The sequence below is a fragment of the Chroicocephalus ridibundus genome, chromosome 6 (assembly GCF_963924245.1).
Source record: "Chroicocephalus ridibundus chromosome 6, bChrRid1.1, whole genome shotgun sequence".
NCBI lineage: Eukaryota > Metazoa > Chordata > Aves > Charadriiformes > Laridae > Chroicocephalus > Chroicocephalus ridibundus.
This window is the reverse complement of record NC_086289.1, coordinates 48,024,452-48,030,974: the sequence shown is the minus strand read 5'-3', so window position 1 is coordinate 48,030,974 and position 6,523 is coordinate 48,024,452.

The following is a 6,523-nucleotide window of genomic DNA, read 5'->3' as shown; positions in this document are numbered from 1 at the left end:
CTCGTAATAACACAGTTAAGTGCTCATCACTTGTGTGACACTTCCCATGTTTTTGTCACTTGGAGACTGTAGGTCCCCAATTCTGTAACAGACTGAATTGGGGACCCATCTGAATTCTGAACTATGGTTGAATTGACTTGGGGACGGCAGGTAGTTCAGTTGGTCTCCAGTTAGCCTTCCACTTCCTAAGGATGGGATAGAGAGGACAATTCCCCACCAGCAGGAGGTAGGAAATGCTCCAAAACCAGTGACTTGTGAAACACAGACAGCACTTGAAAACTGGGAAGCTAATAATTGGTCTCTTCACACCTGAAGCAACAGCCAGGAGACAAGATGGGAGTACCTGGGCTACGTAAGAAAAGACCATACTCCTTTTCGTAAGAAAAGACCATACTCCTTTTCTTGTGCACGATGCATGAGTAGTGAGAGCCGTGAGGAACACAGGGTAGTAGGGTTTGTTTTGTTATTTAAATTGGTAATTAACAATTCTTCCTGCATCACATTCCCTAGTGAATTATTCATAGTGCTATAATGGCTGTTGCTCTAGCAAGGTTGACTCCCCCGAGATTCCTTCAGGACCTGCACAGTGCTAAGGGAAGGAAAAGGTGTTTGAGGCAGCCACAGGCAGAAACCGAGCTTGAATTCCTCGTATCGGAGCAGCACAGCTCAGGTCTATGCCAAGGTCACTGCAAAGCTCAGGGAGAGACGGTCTCACTTCCAGCCTGCGAGGTGACTGTCTTCCTCCCTGAGATGATATTTATGGCACTCTGGAGCAAAATCACATCAAGCTCAGATTTTCAGTTCATTTATTTTCACTGAAGATGCAAGTTGCCTACGGCATTGTTCCAAACAAAAAAGGGAGTTAAATCTTTAGCAATAGAGTTTGACTCTACACGTAGTCAACATGAAGCAATAAGTTGCGTAGCCTTGGATGACTGGTAAAATCCACCTCCGAATTCAGAAATGGACTTTGCGTCTGGGTTTGACCGTTGCTATAGGCCAAACCAACATCTCAAATCCAAACATAACCTCAAACTGAGGAAGCTGAGGTCAGACAATTGCGGCTTGGGTTCATGTCTAGTTGCTACCAAGTCAAAGGCTTGCCTCTTGAAAACAGAGTGCTAATGATCAAGCGACAATCCAAATGCAAACAAGAAAGAAGCACCAAGAAAACATCTGGAAGCAATACTGCTAGGAAGAGAACATGGAGACGTGGCCAAATGCTTCACTGCCAAAAAGGAAAAAAAAAAAAGTAAAAAAAATTAATGACAAGGGGCTTTTCCCTGCCTCCATTCAAAGATCATCAACAGAGCATCTGTGTAGAATAAAAGGCTATGAGAGAAAGTACATACGTGGCTAGGGAATGAAGAAATAAGAAGCTGCTAGAAAAGCAACCCCAGAGCAGTTAAGGAAAAGGCAGCTGATTAGCATTCAGTCGCAGTCAGTTGATATCTACACAATAAATAGCATAATCAACATTGATATACATCTGTCCAATAAAACCTGTAAGAGCCACCATTTTTCCTTAACAAAATCACCAAATTACCACGCACTGGCAAACAAAGTCAAATTTCTGAAATCTTTCTTGCCACAATCAATCTATCGATTAAGCATCAGGATAATGCAAAAAGTCAAATTAATGAAAGCCACTGGAAACTTTCATATTAATGCTTAGGCTATGGTGGCTGCTGACACAATGAATTTAAATGAATTCCAGAGACTGGCTGGCAAAGAAAACATTTTGAAGCAGAGGGAGATTTTTAAAGCAAATCTGTGCATTTCCTGAAAAGGTAGTTTTGCTGGGGCTTGTTTCTGAAGAAAAAGAAGGAGAAAAAAAAAAAAAAAAAAAAGGAGCTACTTTTCACTCTCCTGCAGCAGTTTTAACTTAAACAGGAACATTGCTCCGTATTCAACAGCCAGTTCTTACAAAGGCCCCCCTTCAGGGCAGACTTCCAAATATTAGGAGATGGACAGAGATGCAGCACAAGCATTTACTCTGCCCTGTGAGGTAGAAAGTGAGAGGCAGTAAAACATGGGTTTGTTATGTCTTATAAAAAGAGAGAGAGAAATGCATGTTGCCAAGAGCACCCGTCGCCTGGTTTCCATTTTCCAGCTCCCAGCACCTCTCCGCAGGACGCCGAGGCTCCCATCGAGGGTGGGGGGGGAGCCCACTGTCCAGCTGCCCGCAGGGCTCATGGTCTGTGTCCTCGGGGATAAGCTTTGGCACATGCCTTTGAGATGAGCTTCTTCCTCACGGGCTGCAAATACAGGAGCCAACGCCACCTCACAAAAAGTCAGGACACAGAAAAATCTGTTGTCCGTACGAGTTGCTTTTAGAAGAGCTGGTTCTGCAGCTGAAAGCACTTTTAACCTACTATCAAATTATATAATGGAGCAAGGGACAAATTACTGCCTCTTTCCAGCCCTGCTCGAAACGAGTTTCACAGGCTTTATTCTTCCTCTGAATCACTTCAGCTCTAGCACAGTCTTCCAGTTGTTAAAAAGCCATTTCTGAAAGTGCCTTCATCCAAATGACAATTCAAATAAAATATACTACATGCAGACATTTATTTGTCCTTAATAGCACATTCCTTGATGGATATATACTTTTCCATACATCTAGGAAATGAAACCTGACCAGAGATGTGAAGAATTTGCGAGGAGGCAAGATCCGATGAGTAAGCAGCTGCTTTATTAGCAGCCGTACAGCTCTTGATTTAGAGGCTTCATTCACTCAGAGCTGAGGAACATCTTCCGTGCCTGATGCTATAAATGTTGGTCGGGACTAAAAATGGCAACACGACATTTTTGTTGTTGCTTCCCCGCCATGTCACCTGAGTCCAAAGAAGCTGAACGGGTGATATAGGAAGCGGATTCTCTGGCAGCGGTGTTAACAGTCCTGTCCCTCATCCCTCGCATTCGTGCCTCCTCCTCCTCTACCGCAGCGGGGACGGCTGTGGAGGGAAAGCAGAGCCATGAAAACAAACAGGTCTCCCAGCGACCAGCCAGCAGCTCCACACACACTCTGAGCCCTCTCTGCATCTCTAAACTTTCCACCGATGCGATGAAAGCCTGGTCTCTCCAGAACCGCTTCGTACTTTCAAAACTATCTGGATTGTCAGACCTGTATTCATTCCTGGCCAAGAATGACCTCTTAAGATAAACAAAGCATGATTTACCCAGCTGACAGACCAGCTGTGGTCAAAGAGTGCTGTAGGATAACCAGGACATCCAGTGGGACGCTGAACGAGACCAGCACTGTAGCATTTGTGAAATAGTGCTGACACGTGGCACGAGAGCAACTCAATGCACCTTAATTTTTCCAGCAACCTGCTTTCTTTTTAAAGAAAGCTGTTCTTCCCCTGCCTCAGCCCAGAAGTCTGCTTTAACTTGACTCAGTACAAGCAACCACAGAAGTCCCTGGGTAATTAAACATATACTTGCTACATTTTCCATTCTTATAGGAAAGAAGGTTCTTAACCCTTTAGGGTACTTTGGTTTTTAGTCCACTTAGGAGGAGCAGAACCTCAAGTAACCACCAAACAAGATAAAGACTAATCCAGCAAAAAAATCCTTAAGGCTCATTTATGAACTTTATTTTCCAGTTAGTATTTTAAAAATGCTATTCCCACTCACCACATCTATAAAAGAAACCCACAGCATGAAAATATTCCATGTGGTTCAAAGCTGTAACTTTTCAGCTCACATAGAAGAGGGAGTTAATAATCTCCAATAAGAAAACAATTCTGCAGTTGTATTCTCTTATCTGTCACACCCGTAAATTCACACGCCAATCCAGAAAAAACAAACTGGCTTTACTCACTAAGAAATTGCCTCTTCTCCTCATAATGACTTCCTTTGACAACAAAATTACATTGAAACAACTGAACTTTGCCAACAGAGAATTTATGAGATAGGAAGGGAAATCTTTGTGCTATCAGAGTGAGCAGCTCAAGATCTAGTCCAGTGCAGTTAAGGGAAATAGAACTATTATTAAAAATGAATATTTATAAAACACAATGACCCAAGCATTTCACAGTTTTAAGGTTTAAAATGTAAATTATTTCTGCATTTTGTCTTTTCCTTTGCAGCCTACAAACCACATAACCAGTGAATATACTCACTGAAGTATAGAGTTTCTATTTAACTTTTTTCTACTTGACTAAAATGAGCAGACAAACCCATCAAATCAGAGTTGATAAAAATGGCTCTATCCACTTACCTCTTGTTGTTAAAAGAAACAGTTCTGGGTAAATATTTTTTTTTAATAGTTTTACGTTCTATATTCTTTTTTTGACCTGGCTTTGACAAGGTATACAACCAAACATATGTCAGTGGTGACTTGAAATACTCGACGGTGTTTTGGTAAGGACTGGAGATATCAAAACGAAAAAAAAAAAACAAACCAAAAATAAAACCAGGGTTTCAGTCTTTGGAATAGTAAGTGATTTCAAAGAAACAAGATGAAATTTTACTTTTAATTCCGGAAGGTAACAGCTATTTTCTCATGTCCAAATAATTACCAGAAGAACTTGGAAAAGGGGCCCCATCTCTCCATGTCCTTTATACTTAACTGCATGCACCATACTGAAAGGGCATATCCAACCAATATCTAGGAAAATAATAAACACGTTACCCGCTCCACCATGTATTAACACTGCCCCTATATATTAATATTCAAACAACAGCATAAGAGTCAGAAATAGGATTTCATTAGAATGTCAAACAAGCGCCTAAGTGCCAGGTGCAGGAGAGATTGTGCGTAGCGCAGGGAGGCGGAGGGCTCCCCGCAGACAAGACGAGGGAAGGGAAGAGATGCTCCCACGGCATTGCATTGGCCGGCATCGCTCTTGGCTCCTACAGTCCGGGAGATTCTGGTTTCATACCAGAAGACATTTTTAGAAAGGCACAGAATAGGACTAGGGAAGAGATCCCGCACTAGACATCAGCTTGTTGGGAAAGTTTTGTCTTACTTTTCGCTCTGCATATCGAGCTGGCAGAGAGCTCTGTCTGGTATTTGAAGCATGTCCCTCCTCACAGCCCCCTCCTGTCCCGCCACCCCCAGACTCTAGCGGGACTGCCGGGAAGGCGGTCGGATAAATTGTGGATGCTTGCCTGGCTACTGAGTCACTCAGTTGGAGGTCAAAGCCAAGCCTGCAAACTGAGACTCTGCAGTCTCTTCCCAGATCTGTTGCCAAACGGTATGAACAAATCAGCTTTTCTGAGCTTCAATTTTCCCATCTACTTATAAAATACTTTGACGCATTTAGATGAAAGGCTATGCAAGTACTGCTCTATTACCAGACACTATTTCACCCTCTCTCGGGTTATAAATTGCAACTACTACACAAAAATGTGCGTATGCAAGTATTTTTTCAAGGCTTTTTAGGTATACACGTACAAATGCACACTGCCCAAATGTGAACGTTTTACTAGACTTGAATTCTAAAACTATATCTTAACTATTATGGTTAAGCATTTTTGCAGCTATTACGTCTGTCCTAATTTCTATTACCCAGACCCCATCATGTCTTTAATAAACATCTGTAAAATTCATTTTTGGCCACAGGATGGCAGAGTATAAAAGCACTATTTTACCTTCAGCTTCTACTCACCAAGGAAAAAGTATATACCTAAGGCAAAGTGTTTTTTTTCTTTCCACTGTCTGTTTGCTCATACTTTTATTAACTAGGTTAAATACTTTGACTTCCCCAGTAAATTACAGAAGATGGTTTCTAGAACAGACATATCATGAAATTAAATCAAGAAAGGTCATTTACAAGAAGAAGCTCAAGTCAGATGTGTAGAAATTCAGAAATTTGCAGGCATGGCCCCAAACCAGATCTCACTGCTTCATTGTTCATACATGGTGTTAATTGTGTTAAAATTAAAGTTACTGTTATTTCCATTTTACTTAGCAGAGCTTTAAGATTATTCTTGCAAGCAGCATTAAGTAACCACCAAATGAATTAAATCACGTTGTTGTGGTGTATTTACTCAATACATACCCAAGATAGCAGAATAAATGACCAGAAGCTTAGCAGACAGAAGGTTATTGTGGGACTACCCAAAATTCACTCCTAAATTATAAGGATTTTTTCTTGCTGTTATTATTCTTGGTTTGAGTTCAGTGAATTTGAGATTTTTAATAGCCTTCTGCCCCAACTTCTAAAGAAAAGGAGCACACAAAGCACCATTAAATATTGCAGAGGTCTTTCTTTGAACTTCATGTGTTATGATTTAATCAATGCGTAATGCACTCCAACCTGCAGAGAGCAGCAGTTCAGTTCAAAGAGTTATAATGCTTCTTCAAATAATTTCCTGAGCGATAAATAAATACAAGATTGACACTGTACCAAACCATTAGTCCAGTATCTATGCAAGTCTTTACACAGTCCTGAACCTAATGCTGTTCTAATAAGAAGAGGAAAGCTTTTCTTCAGCATTGGAATACATTTATTTCTGAATTGAAGGAGGGATGGAGACAAAGAGAAGAACTGAAGCCTGGAGAAGCATACCATAA